Below are 24,426 nucleotides of genomic sequence, written 5' to 3' on the forward strand. Positions count from 1 at the left end.
ATGCCATGCCACTTGCGGAATCACATCAAAGAGGGGCAAAATGTAGACACCTAAATCCTTTAGAAAATAAAGTATTTTTATTTTTTGAAAAAATTCCTGATGACATCATCATTTATTAATTAATTAATTAATTTACTTTTATGCCATTAAATACCTTTATCTTAATTAAAAATATTTAATTAAGGAATCCCTCTTAAAAAAATTTAAATCGTATTTAAACATTATTTCCTTATTTATTAATTATTTAATTAATAAATTGACCAAAAAACCCAAAATAAATAAAAAATTTATTTTTTGCCCAAAACTTGGCCAATTTCCTTAAGACCACTAACCTCTTCCAAAATATTCTAATCCTTCTTTAATTTTGATTAAAGGCTAATCCCATCATTTCTTACCCCTAATCCCAACTCAAAATATTTAATTAAGATTAAATATTAATCCTCATGTTTATTAAAAAAGTTTTAATAAATATCTCCTCAACCCAAACCCTTGAAATAAATAAAACTTTATTTATTTCCTAAAATCTAATTTATCCTCATCCTAAGAAGTTGTAGACTCTTCTAGAAAGTCTTCATCCTCATCCTAGGAAGTTCTAGACTATTCTAGAAAGTCTTTATCCTCATCCAAAGTCTAGACTCTTCTAGAAGATGCCTTTAAACCTAATCCTAATCTCCTCCTAACCTTGTCACATTCCCTAAACATGGGTTAAGACTTACTAACCCAAGCCAAAGTTAACAAATATCTCCTCCTTCACCCACCCTCATTAAATGCCATCCACTTGCCTATCCTAAGCTAATCCTAAACCATCTTAATCCATCCTCTAATCATTTGCATAATCCTAAGCAAGCTTAAAACCTTCCTAATCAAGCCCAAGTCAAAATTCCCCTCATCTCCCTCAAAATATCCCAAACATAAAACTTTATGAAGCCCACTAGGCCATAAATGACTCTTCCAAAGCCCTTTCATTGCTCTTACAAGCCATTATGAGGGTCTTTATGGAGATTTTATCCCTTGAGCCTCCTTTGTTGACTCATCCTTCCCCTTTCCTCCATCTTCTCACCCTATGACATGTGTTACTCCCTGATTGGCTGTAAGGAAGCACAATCCATGTGCTCTCCTCTCATGCAATCTGAGCCCTCCATGAGCTTTTCTCCATCCTTGCATCTTAGCCCTCAATCCCTCAAGCCTCTTGCCTATAAATTGAATCCTTCCCCTTTGAAAAAAAACACAATCCATGAAGTAAAGTCATAATGCCATTTTAAGAAGCCATTTTACATCAAAACCATACACTCACACCCAAATTCCAACTCCATTTGAAGCCCTTTTTGAACCATAAGCTTGAGCACACATCCTATCTATTTAGACAAAGCCACTCAACAAGAGAGCTTCTTATCGAGAGAGCCCATTAATGGCTCATATTCTCAATTGAGAGCTCATCTTAGTCTATCTTCAAGTTTATGAATTTTGTTTAGTTTGTAGAAGCTTTATTTAAATTTAGTTTCTATTAGCATACTAACATTGCTCATATACATTTATAAGTCATTCAATTTAGCATTTAGAACACACAACACACCAATACCATGGCAGTGTTATTACATTTGCAAAAGTGGTCCTAGTTATTTAGCAACTGCATGCAACACTAGTCCCTATCTTTGGTGGGCTTTGGCAGGGTTGGAAAGAGGTTTGTTAGTCAGACATGATGGATTGATGAAATAAGCATAGAGTAATAGATGTGGTTAGGACTAATAGAAACTCGGTAAAGCTCAATTTTCCCTCTTTTGACATGCTATTCTTCTGGTGCAACTAGTTCACTAGCTGGATCTAGTGGATGTACTACATGAGCCAAAAAAGGAGATGGTTATCTTCGAGGAAAAATTTACTACAACATAGTTTGGGAAATAGGGAGACAAATTAGGGAAAGGGAAAATAGTAAAAAGAAAAATACTGAATACATGTTAGTAAATGAGCAGAAGAAAAGCCAGTAAAATCCTTGACATGTAGAAAAGAAAGAACTAGAATTGGCTATAATGGAAAGTTTGATTGCCACAAATTGGGCTAAGATAACTTAGGAAGTGAGAAGTGCTAATTCAAGAGAATTTAAAGACATGTCGAGCAGTGGTGTTGCATTATACTCAAACTTTCCTAGATATAAAATTATTGAATCAAAAACATTATTTTTGTCTTCAAATAAAATACTTAGAATCCAATTTAAGGGTTATCTAATATAAATGAGAATGAATCCCAACAAACTACAGAAATCAATCAACCATGTATATATAGTAGTTCAAATTGAACAAAAGCATTGAAGCTTGCAATCAAATGCATGCAACCATAAAACTTGCTTGGTAAAGTTTGAATCAAATAAACTGATCTAAAATTAAATAGACCTTGATATTAGATAAAAAGTTAGTTGATATTACATATATTTCCAATTCATCGAAAACTAGTTCTTTTCAAGTAGAGTGCATTTACATATAATTTTTTGATTACAGAGTTATCATTGTAACCATGGGAAAACTTGGGTCATAGTGCATTGATAGAAGCAAGGTATAAAATTAAACAAGAGGACATAGGCATCCATGACTGAAATTGTTGAGCTTTTTAAATTAAAGTGAATACAAGGAATGCAGAAGTACCCTATTCATCAGAAGTTAACCACAATAATCAAAGATACAAGTCCTAAGTTTAATTGATAACTAATTCAGTCAAGAAGGGCCATAGAATAGTTAACTAAAATCTTTTCTAGTGAAATTACTCAATGCAAAGAATGCAAAGTGTCCTAATTTGCATGCAATTTTATGCTCTATGTAAATGGTTCATACTATAGTTTCCTAAAAGCTTTTTCTTGAGCGCTAGCATTTGCCTAAACATGATGGAAGAAATGTATGCAAAGACACCAAACTATTAATGTAAAAATATTACTATGATAGTAGGGAAATGTTGCAAAGATTTGTCATTTATGTCTAAGGAACCCTACCAGTCAATGCAGATAAAAATATATTAAATTTCATATCATTAACATTATATACATGAGCATAAATATAAATAACTAATATGAAAAATAAAATATTAAAAAATAAATATAAAAAAACCTTAAAAATATCTTATACATGATTTATTTCCAAAATCTTGTTAATGACATGGCTTAAAATTATTAGAATCTTTTAATCTATAACATGATTTAAAATCTTAAAATAAAATCTCCTTAATACCTATTAAAACTGGTCTAAACAAATACCATAAAAATCAATTTTTTTTATTAACAATTAATAGCCCTTTTTAAGGGCAAAGAAAAAAATTGCGATGATAATAGTAACATCATAAGTGCAAAATATGAAAGTATAACAGTGCTCTAACTTTTAACAACAAAGTGAAATAGATTTATAGAGGAAAAAATCTTGCTAAGGACAATAAATTATAAATGTAAAATCTGAAAATATAGTAGTGTTCTATTTTTTTAATAGTAAAAATTAAAAGATTAACATCAACCAAAAAAAAGTAGAGGATGTCTTGTTTAGGTAAAATTACAAATCTGATCTTTTATTTATAGTTGCAGATCGCTCTTAATTTTAAGGAAGTTGTGTGTCTATATTTGTATAGATGGTAAAGAACATGCCTATGAATCTTCTCTATCATGTCTACTCCAATTGCTACATAATGTCTATCTAATGCTGCATTATATCCAATTTACAAACTAGCACTTGCACTAGAATAAGGTGAAAGGGGTAAGCCAATGGGTTGTAGTTGTAAGAGCAATATTCCAAAAAATGTGATTTTGTAGAAGGGTGGCTTTGTACCATTTAAATTACAATACATTTGAAAATGTTGTATTTGTAAACACAATCACAACATATATAATAAAAATCAAGCAGGAAACCAAGACTGGTTTTTAAATAAGTGTTGAAGTTGATGAAAGCTCAACCCCACAGCTCCCAAGAATCACCTGCATGAAAACACCTGTCAATTTTTGGTATGAACTGGCACACTACCCAAAGTAATTCAAGGTGTTGTTGGGTACGCTTCCTGAGGTGGTGATTTTTTATTTTTCCCTTCCAACTTTTTTTTGACCTGCCTTTTGTTTTTTAGCCATAACTTTCTCATAAGGACTCTATTTTTTGCAAACGAGATATCGTCAGAAAGAAGATTCCAAGTCTGTCATGATGGTGCAATTTTTTTGAATTTTTGATGATATTTGAAGGCTGATACAAGAGAGTACAACCCATGAAAATTCATTTGAAGCAATGAAATTGATCTTTGGACCTAAAACAACCAACGTATCCACCAGAATGCAAAAAAGAAAAAAAAATTGAATGAGATGTGCATGGAGCAGAATCTGGAAAATAGAATGTCTCAAGATATGTCTCCTGGAATGCAAAGTAGTACCTCTAACTTTGACTGCATAAAATGACAACCAAATAGAATCAAAAGTCCAAATAAATTGCACCATAATGACAGGCTTGGAATTTGTTTTTCGAGGATATCTAATTCGCAAAAAATGAAGTTCAAATGAGCAAGTTGCAACTAAAAAACCAAAGGTAGGTCAAAAAAGAGTCAAAAGGGAAAAATAAAATTACTGCCTTAGGAAGCATGCGTGATAGCACCAAAAATTACCTTTGGAAGCATGCGAGTTCACACCAGAAATTGTCTTGGGAAGAATGTAGGTTCAATGCCAAAATCATCTTGAGATGTGTGTCAGTGCATACCAAAATTGCCTTAGGATGTGTGTCAATTTTGTACTAGAAATAATCTCAATTTTCATGTCAAAAAACTTAATTTTATACTAGAAAACCTCAATTTCAGTGCCAAAAAATCTTGATTCCATATAGAAAAATCTCAAAATCACCACCTTGGGAAATGTGACTAATCTAGGAGCAATATATTTTTGCCTCAGATTCTAATTGCGTCCAAACTAGACAATTTTTTATATCAAAATATGGGTTTTGGTGCGCTTAGAGCTCAACAATGAAGTCCATTTAGGCTCAAAGTGATCCAAAGATCAGTGACCCACTGGGTCCAAAAAAATCATTTTGAAGAACCAAAGCCTTTGAAAAACAAGCACATATCTTAAAGCCAAGCCAAACTTCTGATAAACAGAATAGGGGCATGAAGATTTGGAGCTCTAATACCATGTTGAAGTTAATATCAATCTCTTTTTTGCTCATCAAGAATGTCTCATCTATGGATTTTGGAATTCTAACTTTCATAGCTTTTGCTTCTTTTTCTGTGACAAGTGTTTGTATGCAGGTGATTATTGGGAGTTGTGGGATTGAGCTTTTATCAACTTCAACAATAAGGATGGTTGGAAATTAACATGAATCTTGCATTGTAAAGAAGCCATAACTGTTTGCATGTCATTATCTTAAAATAATTACATAGTACATGCATTTTTGTTTTATATATTCCACCATTAGTGCCCATGAAGAGCATAAGTGGACCATAAAATACAAAAAAGATAAAATGTAGCAAATTGTAATAGGAAATAAAGTTTTTCTTACATAACACACATTAAAATTATAAAACAATAAAACAATAAAACAACATATAAATGCTTGAGTATACAAATCGAAAAAGATGGAATTTTTTTATATTCAACTCAATTTTGAAAATTAAAATGTAGTCTGCATCATCATCCACCTCTTCATCTTGCACATTTCCTTCTTAAGCATTAGCTCAAACAAGGGGTATGAGACTACTCCAACCTAAAAAATTGTTTGTTATTTTTTGTGTGTCAACTCTACTCATTACACCTTGTAGAGAGGAAAGACCTCCCACCATAGAAAGGTCCCTAGATCATGATGTATTTCTTCTTAAAAATCACTTTGATTAGAACATAAATTCTACTATAATATAGTTTTGAAATCTACATAATTATGCATCTTAATCTTTAAATTTTTAAAAAATTTAGTCCAACACAATTTAAAAACTCTCACTAGAAATCTATGCACAACTCTAAACAAAATATAAATTATATTGTAAACATAATTATAAATGATTAACTCTAAACTATAATTTTTTTTTTGCACATTTAATCAATTGTCAAAACCTAACTCTGAATTCTTTTCTTTTAACCTTAATCATATACATTAACTATTTGAATGAATATTTTTCCCAATGGCTTGCTATGGATCCTATTCCTACTCAAAAATTTGGATCTCCCACTCATGGTGCTCCTGCTTCTTTAGCGTTCGATAATGTTGTGGTCTCTACCAATCATTCAGGTGGTGGAGATGATTTTTGTGGGTAGTTTATGAATGGGGATATGGCTTCATCTGCCCTTCATTCAACTTCTTCTATGAGTGGGGTTAGGGCTTCTTCTACCCCTCATTTGGCTCCAGGGTCTCCTCCTCATTCAAGTTTTCTTGGTTCGGGGGGAAGGACTTTCGCAGATGTGGTTGCTTTCAAAGCCGATTTACATGGAGCTCTCCCTCATGTTGTTTCATTTGGGCCCTCTCATATGATGCCTATAAGTTCTTTAAAGCCTATTAAGGTTTTTCTTGACCCAGAATCAGTTGAAAATATATTTCACATGGCAGAAGCACTTTCCTCTTTTGCTACCATTTTTTGCTTCCGATGTTCTTGGCCCTCTCTTGTTGATCTACATGACTGGATCTCCAAGAACTGGGTGTCACTTATAGAAAATAATGTCCATATCTTTCCATGTGCAAAAGGCTTCTTTATAGCTAAATTTGAAAGCACAAATGACAGGAAGATTATTTTGTGTCAAAATAGTTTTTCCTGGCAAGGCAGATATCCGCTTATGGCCAAACCATGGCATATGGATTTTAATCCACTTTCGGAGTCCTTTAACAAGTTCCCTATTTGGGTCTGGCTTTTGAATCTCCCAATACATCTTTGGCATGATTTCATTTTTGAAACTATTGGGAATGCTATTGGTGTTTTCTTATATGTGGATTTCGACATGTCTGATATTTTCCACTTGACCTGTGCACTCTTTCTTGTTGAGTTGGATGTTTCTAAGGGCCTCCCTGAGGTGATTTTCTTAGATTCCACGAGGGGTTCTTGGACACAAATGCTGGATTTCAAAGGTATCCCTTTTCGTTGCAGGAATTGCCACTTGACTGGTCACATTGTTGCTCGGTGTGTTGCTGGGAAGTCTTAATCAAGGTGACCACCTTCGTGGTGGTCAGGGGCTTCTTCTGAGCAGTATATGGTGAAACAATCCTTGGATGCTCCTGTGGATTCTATGGTTGAGGTCTCTCCTAGCAATCATTTGGAGCTGACAGAAGAGGAAGGTGTCCCCTCTTTGGTCTCTTCCCCTATTTTGGATGCTCTTCCTAAGGGCTAGTTGTTGATTGATTCTCATAGGGAGATTGTTGCGACTTCAGCGCCCCTTGGGTTCCACTGTTCTATTTCCTCTGAAGCTTGGGTTGTTGAGGCGACGAAGATTAAGGACGAGTGGATAGCAGTAAAGAGTAAGACAACTAAGCCTTCTGATCCCCCTTTAGATATGAACCTTCGGTCGCGTAAGGGAAACTTCAAATCAAAAGGAAAATCTTAAGTTCCCCTATTCTGACTAGTTTTTTTGTGATGGTGAGCGGGTTGTGTCTCTGGTTCACTGGTTACTAGTCTAGGAGGTTTTACTAGTTGCCTTACCTTCCAGTCTATTTACTTTCCAGGTTCCAGTGTATTTTTTGGTTTCTTTTTCTAGATACATCTATTGGTTTTAGGTCCCTGTAAAACCTAGTTTAGATGTTCAGTTGGTTTTAGGTCCTTTTAAGACCTGGTAGTGCTTCATGGTATATCATTCTTTTTGATGTAAAGGGTTTCAGGGCCTCTTCAAAACCTATTTTTACCTTAATCTAAAACTATTTGAATGACTATTATTAATTATTGAGATGTCAAAAAGGTATATAAAATATACAACTCTAAAATCAATTATTGACAAGAACAACACAATAGCCATTATTAACAAGTGTTGCAGGGCAGCTTAGTTCCTGCCAAAGTATGGGAAAGGTGCTTCTGCTTAAGGAAAGAGTGGCAAAGAGTTTGTAGGCTGGACATATTCAGTGGGTTTGGTATAAGATATAGTAATACTAGCATCGATTATCCTAAAAGCTGCAACAAAAATTAGATATTTGCATAAAGGGGCTATAACGTATCATCTACCTATTGGTTGATAACAGAAGTGGCATAACAATGCAATAGGAATAGATTAAACGAAACTAAATCTGAAATCAGAGTAATGGAAACTAAAATTTAAACACAAGCCTCACAAAATTTAGATTTCTAGACCTATAAACTTTGAAGGCATGGGAGAAGATCATGGGCAAGATCCAAACCCATACACTAGTGACTCTTGAATATCTACAGTACTGTATGCTTATAAACTGAAGAGCAATACCTTCTACAAGTTTTCAGCTATGGAACCTGTTTGAGCAATAATAGCCTATCCAAAATATTCTTAAATAATAATCAAATATAACTAATGTAATTGTGCATAGGATTGGTTGGGATAATTATTCAGAAGAAAATGAAATCAAATCTACACCCAAAAAAATGCATGCTAACTAAATATCCTCATGGTCCAAATGTTGTAAAGAAGGTCCTATGTGCCAAAATCAATGCAAGCAACTGTTGAACATCAAATTAATTTATTTTAAGCTTGAGAGACATAACTATACATATTTATTCAATCCTCTATTATATTGAGCGCATGAAGACTTGCCTTTCTCACCTGCAATAATAATATGAAAATGGTATCGAAGATTAGAAGATGTACTAAGTTAAAAGGGTGAAATATTGAATGAGACAATAAGATATATGGAATGCATATAAATGATTATTCATGCAAAATAAATCAGAAAGCATTGCAATTTCAATACAACTGATGCACAGGAATAGCTTAAAATTTGTAGCTTGAATACAAATGTGTCAAATTCACTAAATAAATGAATTATTTAAATGGATTTTGTATTCACATGCTATAGAAAATAAAAAATAGAACATAACATCTAAAGAAGCACTCAATAGGAGAATAGTAGGCAAAGATACCCATTATATACAAAATTAAGCACTCTCAAATCATGGCTACATAATCAAATTCATGACTGGTTGAGATATTTACTTCATAACAAACTAATAAATATGAAAAGAAACTTCATAAACTAATATTTTCCTTCATCAAGTGTTAAAGCAAAAGGATGAAAAGAGAATTGAATTACACGGGAGGAAGAATAGCCTCATCCCACAAAATCTCCACTACTAACTTATAATAAATGTCATTAATAAATTTTTACCCCTCTTAAAAAAATGCCATTATGAAATTTATTCTTCTCATTATAAGAGTGCATTCTCCCATCTTCACCAGTTTCCAAGATTTACTTATTTTTTAGGCTTTCATGTGGCTTCCATTGAATATGCATGCAATCTGTTAAAAAGGGTGTCACCAGCTGTTTCTATTTAATAATGGAAGACTCAAATTTTTGTTCCTTTCCTCGTGCCTTCTCTTCCATAGAAATATGCAAAAGCCTTCAATTTGCCCAATGAAAAACTGTTGTCAGCCATCTTATATAGGTGTTTGTTAAAGTTTGATCAATTCCACTAACAAACATTAGAGGAAAATGTAGCAATGGAAAAACAAGCAATATTATTGGTTGTGGAAGAATAGATTAATCACTCATTAATTATTAGCCTTAGCAATAGTTCTTTGACATGCATGGCAGGAACTAACAAGAACAACACAATAGGAAGAAGACAATGAATAATGAGAATATCATGTTTCATGAATGCCTTGCTCCTACCATCACATAATCCAATCGTCTTTGACAATGCCTTGAAACTAATATGGAAGAAAGATGAATTTTTCTACATTAGAATGCAGCTTCTAAGCTAACTTATAGAAATATGATAAGGTTTATATGTGCAGTTAAGTAAACATTATTAAAAAAATTATTAACAAGATAAAAGTTATTATAAGGTAAAATGTTAAAATGAACAATAAAATTCTTTATAAATATTTTAAATTACATATATAAATAAGGTGCACTCAATTGAGAAGTGAAGAAATAATTCCTATTAAGAAACTGTAATATACAAGTTCATTGAAAAACTAAAATTAACACGTGTACTTATGAAATCTTTCTGTGAATGGTGCACAATTGTATCCATATAATACAATTATATTGGTGAACTAAATACAACATTTCTGTATAAAGAGAAGTTGATGATTGGTGAATTCAATTAATTTTATGAAATATTTTTAAATTTTTATTTAAGTATTTTGATTATCTTATATTTGAGTCAATGGAAAATTTCCATACACAAAGGCTTCCACATCTTATATAGTTTTTCATCTATAGTAAAATTATGAAACAAACCTTTCTAGAATTTTTTTTAAAAATGTTTCTTAATCATTGGTAGAGATGGGTAGAGATAACATGCTTCTTTGAATATATCAAAAAATAAAATAAAAGTTAATAAAGAAAAATTCAATTTGAAGAGTTTGATTTGAAGAAATAATTCCAAACCCAAAAAGATCAAAGACTTTTACCAATCCTTTAACTATGTTAAATCAATATATCTCTCTAAATTACTACAAAACTTCACTACATTTCAATAGTATATGAATTGCATTCACATCCTTAAGCTCAAGTACAAAATATGTTTCTAAAATTATTAAAGTATAAATCATAGAAAATAGAAGCCTTCCTCATTCAACTTTTGCTCTTATCTAACTTTTGAAAAATCTTCCTTATCTTATGAGCTCTTTTATTGACATTTCTCTTTTTCATGCTTTTACTATTTTGATAATGAAAAAAAATCTTATAACTTGTCACAAATACATTTAGGAACTTCCTTGACAAATAAAAGATAATTATAATTTTCTAATTAATAATATAATTTAAAATATAGAAATAATAAGGTTGAGACATTCTTCTTAACATTCTCCCACTTAAGAGCCCAAAAAAAACAAAAAACATTCTCCTACCTATCAAACAACTTCAAAAAAACAAGAAAAAAAAACTTAATAAACCAAAATTTCAAAAGGATAGGACCCATGACCTCTCTACACGAATTAAAATTTTTCATCCTTACTAATTTAGTATGAGAATTTGCAACGTTGTCTATAATGTTTAGTTTCTATGACATGACTTTACCACCATCACGAAATTCCCCAAAAAAAGTGATACTAAATATTTATATGTTGTGAGCATCATACATTACGTTGATTGTAGATAACTAACTAACCTTATGGAGTTAGGCTTAACTGTTGAGCACATCTGTCTCTTAACAGCCAAGGATAAATGAATGCATTAATAATCTGACATATGATCAAGAAACTTTTGAAAAGAATGACAAATCAAAGTAAGAAAATGAATAGAAATGAATGGGGAGCTTGCTTCTTCTTCTTTTTCCTTATTTTCTCTTTTTTTTTTCCCATTTGGTCATTTGAAGGAGCAGAGTTCTGGTATAGTGTCCAGCACTGGATACCAATCAACTTGTGGAGCCTTCTTTTTCTTCAATGGCTGCCGATGTCCTCTTTTCACGGGCTTCTCTTCTTTACTACCCATCTTTCTCTCACATCCCTTTCTGCTCAAAACACCCACTTTTTTCACTGCTTCAGCCTTCCTTGACTTGCTATCATATTCACATTTAAAATAGCCCACAGAGGGTTTTCCTCGGCCATGAGCTGGTTCCACTTCATTAATTTCTTTCTTTTTAATAATGTGTGCTTTGCGTTTGTTGATCTCCCTATTCTGCACCAATAATTTCTGATCTAAAAACAACTTTTCTTTTGTAGCTCGAGGAGGATGTGTAGAACTTGAATACAATTCCCTTGCTTTTATACTTCCATTGCAAAAATTATGTCTTTTCTCCATGGAAGCTCTTTTTGCAATACCAACCAGCTCAACATGAGGTCCGTCTACACTAACAACTCTAGAAGAAGCTTTTTTCATGCAGGGAAACTTCTTTTTAGAATCTGCGGTTTTGCTGCATAAACAATTCAGAAACCAACTTTGGAAAAACTCCTTAGTTCTCATGACTAATCATGTTGGCATTCATTTTCTTGTTTGCGGCTATAAATTGGGGACAGGGCGGATTTAGGCCAGCGTTGCCAACGTGGATTATCGAGTATAAAAGCTGTACAGGAGAAGAAAAATATGAGAGTGCACATAATAGTTGATTCAGAGATCGGTAATATTTATGGGCAAATTCATCACCTTATCAGAAAATAGTTGTTGGGTATCAAGGGGTTTGATCGGCATTAGCTGGCTCTCTATTGATTTCAACGAGCGTTTACTTACACATGAAACTTTGGTTGTTTAGATGGGTGGTATGGGCCCAATTCTTCCCAAGTCTGTTCTTTCTATTCAATATTAGGATAGGATAATCGCTGTTCAATTTGTAGTTAAGAACTGTTCAAGATTCGAACTTTGGTGAATGCATATATAAAACAAAATGGATGACACAATGCATTCTTGTCTATCTCGCCACTGCCATTTGAAACGCCTCATGGAATGCTTTGAAGAAATTTATGCATAGACAAGGCATGATGTGAACTGTTTGACCGTATGTTTCCAAAGAAATATGTTGTCATGGAAATCTATGACTGAGGATATGAGCTAAATGGTTTGAACCAAAGGCTAGAAATATGGAGATTCCACAAGTGTAACCTTTGTCAACAACCTTATACCAAGCAATGAGAACTGAGGATTCTATAGTTTGAAATGGCTTGATCAACTTGAATAGAAAAGTTGGATATCATGTTTCTAATCCTGTTTATAATATTTGATATATACAAACAAACATATAGGATGAGGAATATTATCAAATTTGAAAAAATTATGATTTTAAATAGAATAAAATAAAAAAGATTCGAATTATCTTTTGTTGTATAACTCATTCTTGTAAGTACAAATATATCATTTGTGTCATTTAAAAAATTAAATCAATATTCTACATTTGAAATATGAACTAAATCACTAATCTATAAATATCACCTTAAATATGTTTAAAATAAACCTATAAGAATGTTTTGATATACAATGATTCTTTATAGAATAATCTTTATCCTCATTAGTTTATTCTTTATAAAATCACACAAATCACTAATCTATAAATATCACCTTAGATATGTTTAAAATAAACCAATAAGAATATTTTGATATACAATGATTCCTTATAGAATAATCTTTATCCTCATTAGTTTATTCTTTATAAAATCACACACAATATCATTATATATGTATAATAAAATATAAAATATTATAAGAAAATAAATCATTCTCACTAAATAACATACAATAATGTGAAACAATAAAAGAAATGCAATAACAATTATTTACTTGTGCACAAATCCTCCTTTTAAGGACATCTTCACTCTTTCCTTGTGGGATATCCAGCAAAGGTTTGTAGCTCACAATGAGATTGTATTTATTCCATAGCGAAAATAAATGGACACACACGAAGACAAGGGAAAGGTTTAGCCTCAATTGTTGATTTCTCTAAATTCTAGAGTCTCTTTTTGTTCACTTTTTGTTCCACTTTCTTAGAATATAGTTGCTCTGAGTCTTCATTTAGGTAGTTGTCTACAATTCTTACTTCATGTTTCATTCTTTAGAAACCTTCCTTTTTTCTTTGCAATATATTATGAGGGTTTCTCTTGTCCTTTCTATTTAATTCAAAAAACTTATATGCAATATTTCTTTCCTTTGTGTTTAATTATACACTTCTTAAGAAAAAAATCATCATGTATTTGGATAGCTCATATAATTTGCATACATTTATAGACTTAACATTGTAATGACATGTGATAAAAAGAACAAGGGCTGTTGTTAATGTTGTAGCTTCCGTCAAATTGATTCAATCATGAGGTACATTATTGTTGGTAAATCATCATTTAGAAAAACACTCTTACATCTACTTATATATATATATATATATATATATATATATATATATATATAGTTGTTAATATATTATTATTATCTAATGATGGTTAACCATAGAGACATATCTCTTCATGAAACATGTCTCCTCCTCTCATATTCATAAGTCATTCAATTTAGCATTTGGAACACACCAATACCATGACACTGTTATTACATTTATAGAAGCGATCCAGTTACTCAACATGGTATTAGAGCCTAACCACAAATGAAAAAAAGAAATGTTGTGAGTTTCCATATGATATTCCCAAGCTCAATGTTCTTGCCACCAAAAATTAGCCAGGGGTTGTTGTACAATTGTATGACCTATGGATCTCAAAATCAAATGTGGTACTTAAACTGAAAAATGTTGTAGGGTTCGCTCTCTAAATATGTTGCGCAGGAGGAATGCTTATTGCAAATGATCTAGATAATGCTCATATGGTTTGATCCAGTTTGTGTCCCATTTACACATTTGTGGTGTGTTTGGGTAGAAAGGAACTCAAGTAATTTCAACAACATTGTTAAGTGCCTAATGGACTCAACATTAGAATATTATTTTAAATGAGCATGAATGGAATAAAGGAAGATCATTCAATGTATCTCGAAAAAATTTCATACTAGCAGGGAAGATCACATGCATAGACAAACTCAACACATAACATTGAAACAATGTTCAGAATGTTAGCACCGAAAAAGGTTATTGGGTACTCAATAAAGTTGAGATTATTGTCTATAAGGACCTATTTGGTTGCTGGAATAGGAATAAGAAAATTGGAATGGGAAATGTATTCTCTATTTCGTACCCCAAATTAGAATAGGGAATAGGCATACATATTCCAATTTTGCCCCTAAAATGAGTATATGTCCATTCAAAAAAATTGTTGTTATTGGAATAGGCCATTCCTATTCCCAATCTAATTTTTAAAAAATGTTTTAAACATTTTTTTAATTATATCTATTTGTTTAAAAAAAAGAAATAAATTATATTTCTCATTAACTTCAATGAATAAAATAAAAATGAAAATAAATTAACATTTTTACCATTATTGAAAAAATTAACCAAACAAAAAATTTTTTTAAAAAAAATTAAGGGAAATGTTTTTAAAGATACAAAACTTAACCTTATTCCTATTCCATTTTTGTACAACCAAACAATGGATTAACATATTCCCAATCGAATTCTAAGTGAACCAAACAGGATTAGAATTGCCATTTTCTATTCTCATTCCCATTCCATTTTTCTATTCTAATTTTTAATTCCTATGCCAACAACCAAATGGGCCCTAAGAGTCACTATTGTTTCTGACATTAATATCAAATGAGGTCTTGCACATCCATGACAATTTAATATAAATTAAATCTGGAAATATGCGAAGATTGGGGAAGAATAAATATGGAAGTATACTAGCAGACTCACATGGTGTATATATCACATGAGTTAACTTAAATAAATGAAACCATATTAGTAAGAAAGCATTGTATTGGAGACTAATTAAATACATAAATCAACATGATATTGATAGAAAAAATACAATAAAAATGAAGCCCTCTTGCATACATAGATATAAAGAATACTCATTGTTGATATTAAGAAAAATATAAGAATGAACACAATTTACCTAAGAAGGAAAAGAGATTATTAAAGAGCGATAGAAAATTCATATTACTTGCGTGAAGCAAGGACCAAAGACAAGCAACTGCAACATGACACATATACATTAAACACTTGAAGATGTATTGAATTCTTAGCCCCCTACTATTATTAAAGGTGAGACAGAGAACAAATAGCAAGAATTAGAAGCTTGGCTTAAAAAAAAGGTTCCTAGCTATCCATCATTGCCTAGTTACTTTGTCAAGAGTAGAAAATCATTTTTCATTAACAAATGAATTAAAATAGTATGAATATCTTATATCAGAGAAAGGAGGCATAAGGATTGAACTAGAAATGGTTGTCATAGGTAGATCAATCCAGTTCTTATCCCACAGTCATTCAATTCAATGAATTGACACCTTTATGATGGAAGCTTGAAGTAATTAGAAGAAATTGATGGTCAACTTGAATATTGATTGATGTTAGTTGAAGAGTTACAATGTAAAATGATTCATAGATATGAAATACCTACATGACCAAAGGATGATTACAAACAACTATTACAATATCTAACTAAGTTAGATGATTAATCAAGGAAAATTGTCATTAATCAATGAGTTGTAAATTATAATTGTTTGATTGATTGGCAAGTGGTGCGACTAACATATAAGGAAAAGAAGAAATTTTGAACATACATTGTTCTTGGAAATAACTTATCATTACAATATGAAAGATTTAAAAAAGATAATAAATACTTTGTACCAAGTTAATTATTGGAAATCATCCTATGATAGGGTTCTGGTACAAGAGTTCAAGGATGTCGAGTTAAAATTCTTCATTGGTACTAATGATGACATGAAAGTGAGTCCTCACTAAGATAATTCTAAGAAGAAATATCGGTCAAAAGTGGTTGAGTTTAAGGATGTTTCTTGTAATGTAAAGTGAGATATAACTTCCTTTTCAAAGAAACAAATATAATTTATTTTGTACAGATTGATCAAGAGGCACAAAATGTGATTAAACAAGAAGATATTATTTTATTTATGAGGAAAGATTTAAAGGTACAATCCCAAATCACAGAGGATATTTTCTAGATGGAAGTTTGACTCGAAAATTACTATTATTTATGTTGTGGCTAGAATGTAGAGAACTATTCAAAATACATGATCGATTTTGATTTTCCTAAGAGGGTGTTGATTTGGAAACAAAATCAATCTGTATCATCATTCAATCTATTGTTCATACTTTGGACAAATATGGAGATCAAAATCTAGAAGGGAATTGTTAAATTGATGAAAAATATAAGGATTAAAGAAGGTTGAGGAGGACACTTAAATTTTTAGTCATTGGGGGGTAAAACCACAACCCTGTGTCACCCTTTTATGAAGGAAAAGGCTAACAAAAGTATAACTGTTCAACTTCAAAAACATAAAACTGGTATTATTATTTAGAATTTGAAATTGAAGTAAACTGATTAAACATGTAGAAATGGATGAAGTTTAGGATTATTATTTTTAATGATTACTTGGAATAATAATTGATATATTTTCCTAATTTTTATGGATAATTTTTTGGTTAATGAAAAACACTGAAAAATAGGGGTCTAGTTTCCACCACAAAACTATATAGAAACAAACCTTTTCCCCTTTGATCTCATATTATGTTATAGATGACATATATAGATAGATAAATCAAAAATAAAAATTGGCTTTTGACCTATATTTTCTCTTTTACAAATCAAATTTCAACTCACTTGAAATTGATAATTTTCATCTCCCATTACATTGTTCAAAATAAATCTATTCTAATAAAAAAAAATATTATACTCTAGAAGATGATTATCTGCTCTAGAACTTCATATGTCTTATAATTTTTTTGATATGATTTACGATTTTTTCTTTCTCAAAACCAACATCTTCTCAAGTTTTAAAATATGTACTTGTATTATTTTATAATTACAATATACTATATCTAATTAAAATACTATAAACCCTTACATGATTGAAATCTCCCTCCCCTCTTCTTCTTTCCTCACTCCAACACTCTTCTTTCCTCTTCAACAATGGCGAAATGGTTATGATCGTGTTTAAACCCCTCCAAAATAGCAAAGCTCATCCAATTTGATGGCAGTGTGGAGAGAAGAAAGATTAACACGGGAATGAGAATGAAAGTAGCAGAATTGATGTTGGACAATCCAAACTAGTTCCTATGCAATTTGGGGACTCTGGAAGCAAGGCATCGTATTTTAGCACTCACGGCGGAAGAAGAAATAGAGGTTGGAAATACCTATAAAGTAACCCCCCATTCTGAACCAATTTTAGTGACTTTCACTCACTGTAATTTTGTCAAATAGTTTACTAACAAGCTGATTACTGATTTGTTCTCAGTATGCAAATGTATATGTTCATTTATTGCTACTCACTAAGATAGGTTATAAGTGTATATAATAATGTAGGATCTAGAGTATACAAACTTATTTTATTACTAAATAAATTGAAGCTAACAACAGATGTAACTATTATTCAATGCACCAGTAGTTCTAAAATAAGTCATTAACAACCAATGTCTAGTTCGATCCCAAAAATAAGTAAGAACGACACATTGTTTGCATACCAAATTTCTACTCCAGCATAATAAAGATATTCAAGAATACAATAACATATCTGAACCTTGTCTTTGCACCTCCAGCACTATATGGTATCTCGATCACTGCATTGCAAATTTGTATGGTTGCTCTTAGCTACTGCTAGGGATGATCATGTCGTGTTGTAGCAATTCACTGTTCACGCTATTGTAGCAGATTACTGTTCACGCACTGTAGCAAATTACTGTTCACGCGCGGACTGTAGTGATTTACTGTTCACAAACTGTAGCGATTCACTATTCACCATTTACTTTGCATATTAGTCTTTTGATTTGCAAGCACCAAATAAACCCCCAGATTGTATATTGCAATAGCATAGAGATTGATAGCTGAGAGGGATTTTGTCCTCAAAGCCCCAGGAAGATTATCTCCAACCTAAACAAGTAATTTCTTCAATCAACCAAACATGCCTCAATGGAAGCTCTTCCACCTCTTTTATAATGTTCTCACAAAACCAATGCCTTCATTTTGTCAATGTGGGATAAAACATAACTCCCCTTATGTAACTGATGTCTCCAATGTACTATAAAATAAAGGGGATTCTTTTATTTAAATATTTCCCATAAACTATAGTCTAAGCATTAACAAAGTTAAATATTTAAATTTAACTTTATAAAATGGCATTATTAATGCAAAATAAATCATATCAATAATAAATGAATCTTTTTGTCGATTTTAAACATTTAGCATCGACATGTTGCTGCCATAGGATGTCCACTCATATCTAGAAAGACTTACTATAAATAGTAAGTATGCCCAAAACTACCTCAAAACCCCTTAGAGACACCTACAACTGAAATTGTCTAGGTCAAATGGCCTCTAAGTCCCTTTGATGTCCTAGTTAGTCTATAAGACCATGGGGAAATAGACTAATGACACATCATGCTATGAATGCTAGAAAGGGGACATTACAATACCTAAGTTCTTTTCCCCATGCAAAAATGACTGATAAGGCTTTAGTTCAGATACACTAGCTCTAAAATCTGTTGGTAGTTTTCATGATTTCAGTATGGATTTGACATGTATTTATGACATTTGTAGAGTTAGTCCTATTTTGGAAGAGCACCATAACAAAATTTTATTTTGCTAAAGGGAACGTTCGAAATGAGGGATTACATTTGGTGGCTAATGCGAGCGTACAGCTTATGGAGGATGTCAAAATGGAATGCGGTGGGAGATTTGATTCTGTGTCGTCTTATGTTCCTTTTAATAATTGGATTTGATTTAATTTTGATTTCTGGACCATAATGGGAGCTGGTGAGCATTCAATTGCTTGTGTTTAGATAATGAAACTTGATACTCTATACCTAAAATTTCTGAACAATTTTTTTAGAAATTGTAGATGGTTACAACTCTTTCATGTTCATGATAACATGCTTAGCCAGTGTCCCACTTTCCTATGTGAGTCCTCTTGGTAACTTGGACTATTGGTTCACAACATGTTGGAAGGCTTACTAATTGGTAATTGCGTACAATATATTTTGAATTTGATCATCTCTATGTGTCTCCCATATCTCTGCAAAATAATTATAATAACGATAGGCATGATCGTTGTTTATTTTATAATTTATAATTCCATTCACGAGACATGCTCTCTTAATGGCGAACGACAAGAAGAGAAAAAGCGATATGTCTCTCCTAATGGTGAACAACAAGAAGATAAATATTCTCAAATGTGATCTTAGTCCTCTCAGTAAACAGAAACTCTACTTCCAGACTGTTAATCTCTCTCAATGTTAAGCCTCCCACTTCTTCAAATAGCAGCTGTTGTAATGCCTGCCCACCAAAAAAGCAAAACAACATTTTAAATTACCCAACAAGAATCGTAAACATAATTGACATAAGCTATCCACACTCATGTTGTTTGCACTCTTTGTAATCGATATTCCGGATTACATTATTGCTCTTGTCCATGACAGATTGCATTGAAGAGAGATTATTGAATGGAATCTGAGATGTGGATTAACAAAATGCACAAATCTACTTCTATTGATAAAAAATGTAGATACACAAAGAACATACTCTTCAAACATTTAAATCGTAGAAAATAGAAACCTTCTTCATAGTAAATAGAAACCTTCCTCATAGAAAACAGAAACCTTTTTCATTCAACTTTTGCTCTTATCTAGCTTTTAAAAGATCTTCCTTATCTTATGAGCTCTTTTATTTGCATTTCCCTTTTTCATGCTTTTACTATTTTGATTTTGAAAACAAATCTTATAACTTGTCACAAATACATTTAGGAACTTCCTTGACAACTAAAAGATAATTATAATTTTCTAATTAATAATTTAATTTAAAATATAGAAATAATAAGATTGAAACATTCTTCTTAACATTCTCCCATTTAATAGCCTAAAAAAACGAAAAAACATTCTCCTACTTATCAAACAACTTACAAAAATAAGAAAAGAAAACTTGATAAACCAAAATTTCATAAAGATAAAGGCCCATGATCTCTGTACACGAATTGAAATTTTTCATGCTTCACTAATTTAGTATGAAAATTTACAACATTGTTTATAATGTTTAGTTTCTATGACATGACTTTACCACCATCAAGAAATTCCCCAAAAAAGTGATACTAAATATTTATATGTTGTGAGCATGATACATTACGTTGATTGTAGATAACCAATCAACCAACCTTACAAAGTTAGGCTTAACTGTTAAGCACATCTGTCTCTTAACAACCAAGGATAAATAAATGCATAAATAAACTGACATATGATAAAACAACTTTTGGAAAGAATGACAAATCAAAGGAAGAAAGTGAATAGAAATGAATGGGGAGCTTGCTTCTTCTTCTTTTCCCTTCTTTTCTCTTTTTTTTTTTCATTTGGTCATTTGAAGGAGCAGAGTTCTGGTATAGTGTCCAGCACTGGATACCAACCAACTTGTGGAGCCTTCTTTTTCTTCAATGGCTGCCGACGTCCTCTTTTCATGGCCTTCTCTTCTTTACTACCCATCTTTCTGTCACATCCCTTCATGCTTAAAACACCCACTTTTTTCATTGCCTCAACCTTCCTTGGCTTATTATATTTACATTTAAAATAGCCCATAGAGGGTTTTCCTTGGCCATGAGCTGATTTCGCTTCATTAATTTCTTTCTTTTTAATCATGTGTGCTTTGTGTTTGTTGATCTCTCTAGTCTGCACCAATAATTTCTGATCTAGAAACAACTTTTCTTTTGTAGCTCGAGAAGGATGTGTAGAACTTGAATACAATTCCCTTGCTTTTATACTTCCATTGCAAAAATTATGTCTTTTCTCCATGGAAGCTCTTTTTGCAATACCAACCAGCTCAACATGAGGTCCATCTACACTAACAACTCTAGAAGAAGCTTTTTTCATGCAGGGAAACTTCTTTTTAGAATCTGCGGTTTTGTTGCATAAACAAGTCAAAAACCAACTTCGGAAAAACTCCATAGTTCTCATGACTAATCATGTTGGCATTAATCTTCTTGTTTGGGGCTTTAAATTGGGGACAGGGCGGATTTAGGGCAGCGTTGCCAACGTAGATTATCAAGGATAAAAGCTGTACAAGCGAAGAAATATATGAGAGTACACATAATAGTTGATTCAAAGATCGGTAATATTTATGGGCAAATTCATCACCTTATTTAAGATTTGAACAAAATGGATGAGACAATCCATTCTTGTCTATCTGTTTGACACAATGCATATCCATAGACAAAGCATGATCGCTGTTAAATTTGAATTTTAAGATAGATTAATCATGTTGGCATTCATTTTCTTGTTTGGGGCTTTAAATTGGGGACAGGGCGGATTTAGGCCAGTGTTGCCAACGTAGATTATTAAGGATAAAAGCTGTACAAGAGAAGAAATATATAAGAGTACACATAACAGTTGATTCAAAGATCGGTAATATTTATGGGCAAATTCATCACCTTATTCAAGATTCGAGGTTTGTTGAATGCGTGTATAAAACAAAATGGATGACACAATGCATTCTTGTCTATCTGTTTGACACAATGCATATGCATAGACAAGGCATGATGTGAATTGTCTGATTGTATGTTTCCAAGGAAATATGTTGCCATGGAAATCCATTATTGAGGATATGAGCAAAATGGTTTTTCCTAAGGGCTCTAGAAATTTCTAACCAATGGCTAGAAATATGGAGATTCTAGAAGTGTAACCTTTGTCAGCAGGCTGCCAAACAATGAGGACTTGAATAGAAAAGTTTGGATATCATGTTTCCAATTCTGATTATGATGTTTGTTAAATACTATTCCATCAATTATATTAAATGAATTTATGATATTAAATTAATAAAAAACATTTAAAAAGACAAAATTTACTGAATATTGCCTTTTAATGTTATTAAATGTATAAATCTTGTTCTATCTCAGCTGAGAGACAATTTTATTTTGATATATTTTTTAAACTAATGAGAATGAAAAACCAATCTGGAAAAAGTTAGATATTTTATCTTTATTTTTAAAAGTCTATTTTTAAATTTTTTTTAATAATATCTTTGAAGTAATGAATTAAGTTCTATGAAAAGGAATCATGTATCAAGTTTGAAAAATGTGATTTTAAATAGAAAAAATGAAATGTATTTGAAAGTTTTGTTATTATGTACTCCATTCTTGTAGGAATAGGTAAGTTTTCATTGGAAAATTAATTTATACATATTTATCAAACTAAATCAATAATCTACATGTTTGAAATAAGAACTAAATTAGAAATGTGTAAAATATTGTCTTAATTGTGTTTACGATAAATAAAAAATATGCAACAATTCTTTATAGAATAAATTTTGTCTTTATTATTTTGTTCTTTTATAAAATTACACACAATGCCCTTTTCTATGTACAATAAAATCTAAATACTGTAACAAAACAAGAGCTCTGGAGAGTTTGAGTCCCTGCCTTGTGTAATAAAGAAAGTAAGAAGCATTAAGAGAGTGTATGCAAATATGTGAATAAAATGTGATTAAAATAGTTGTTCATATAGCATTAACAGATATTATAAATTTTACCAAATCAAATAAATGTTTCATAATACCTTACATTTTAAATTGAAGCATTTGAACATTGTCTATTTTATGGTGTAGATCTAAATGTAGATTGTGAGCGAGAAATCTCTTGTTTGATCCTCCTAATAGGTTGTACTAAGAACCACCTCTCAGAAATTGCAATCATCATCTGTACTCAATGGGGCTGCTAAATTATGAGTATAACTTGATTGGTTTTCTTGTTAGTACCTTCAATAAGATACATATGGTATGAAATTCACAAGCCTTTTGAAAATGACACCTGCCAACCAAAAGTTACATGTAGTATATATTTATGAAATATGTAATAGTCCAATATCTAATCTAGATTTTTTATTATTATAAATAATTCTACTTTGAAACCATTTAAAAATGCATATAAATTATTAAACCAAGGATCAGATTAGTTTGAGCCATATAAGTAAAGCTCAAAGATGCTCCTTACTATAAGAAAAGTACACAATACAACAAAGTATATAAATAAATTATAATACAATATAGATTTTTATATAACAAAAACCATCTTGAAAATAACATTCCTAAAATAGACATATAATCCAACAAACTACATATGTAGAAATCCCATCATATTTTCAATTTGAACAAATGATAATTAAAATTCTATTTCATATTTATCATAAAAAGATGTGTTTGTAAATATTCCTAAGTCCTTTGAGGGATGAGAGTAAGCCAAATTATAATAAAACTAACAAGAATGTAAGCAAAACAAACAACCAACTCAAGTATTTAAAAAAAAAAAAAAAAAATTTGCTTCAAAATGCCTTTTATCCCTATACTCTCTGTTTAATACAATATCTATGCTCATAATCTATACTAGTCAGTAAGTAAATATTAAAAAAACCCTATGTTTTGAAACCCATGTAGAAATTCATCTTTCATAAATATCTGCATAGAGTAAACCAACTAGAATGAGGAGATCACAAATAAACTACTTCATATGAAGTGGTACAAATATGGGTAAAAAATAATGTATTGATTAATAACCATGCAATCATGATCCAATTCAACAAATTCAGAATTACCCATCATCATCTATGATAACATGTCATGGGTGATGACATATTGTTTCACATGTCAAAATATAGGGTTTCATAATCTAGAAATAACATAAAAACAATGCTAGAGGTTTCCATTAAGCTGCATGCAATCAACCACTCAAAGAACTTCAAATGTGACTGGATCTTAATATTTATATCCATTACCCAACACAATAAATGCATGTAGAAGCATGCTAGATGGAACTATACCTTTAATCA

The sequence above is a fragment of the Cupressus sempervirens genome, chromosome 2, assembly GCF_028749045.1.
Source record: "Cupressus sempervirens isolate cs-2001-9-10 chromosome 2, ASM2874904v1, whole genome shotgun sequence".
Classification (NCBI taxonomy): Eukaryota; Viridiplantae; Streptophyta; class Pinopsida; order Cupressales; family Cupressaceae; genus Cupressus; species Cupressus sempervirens.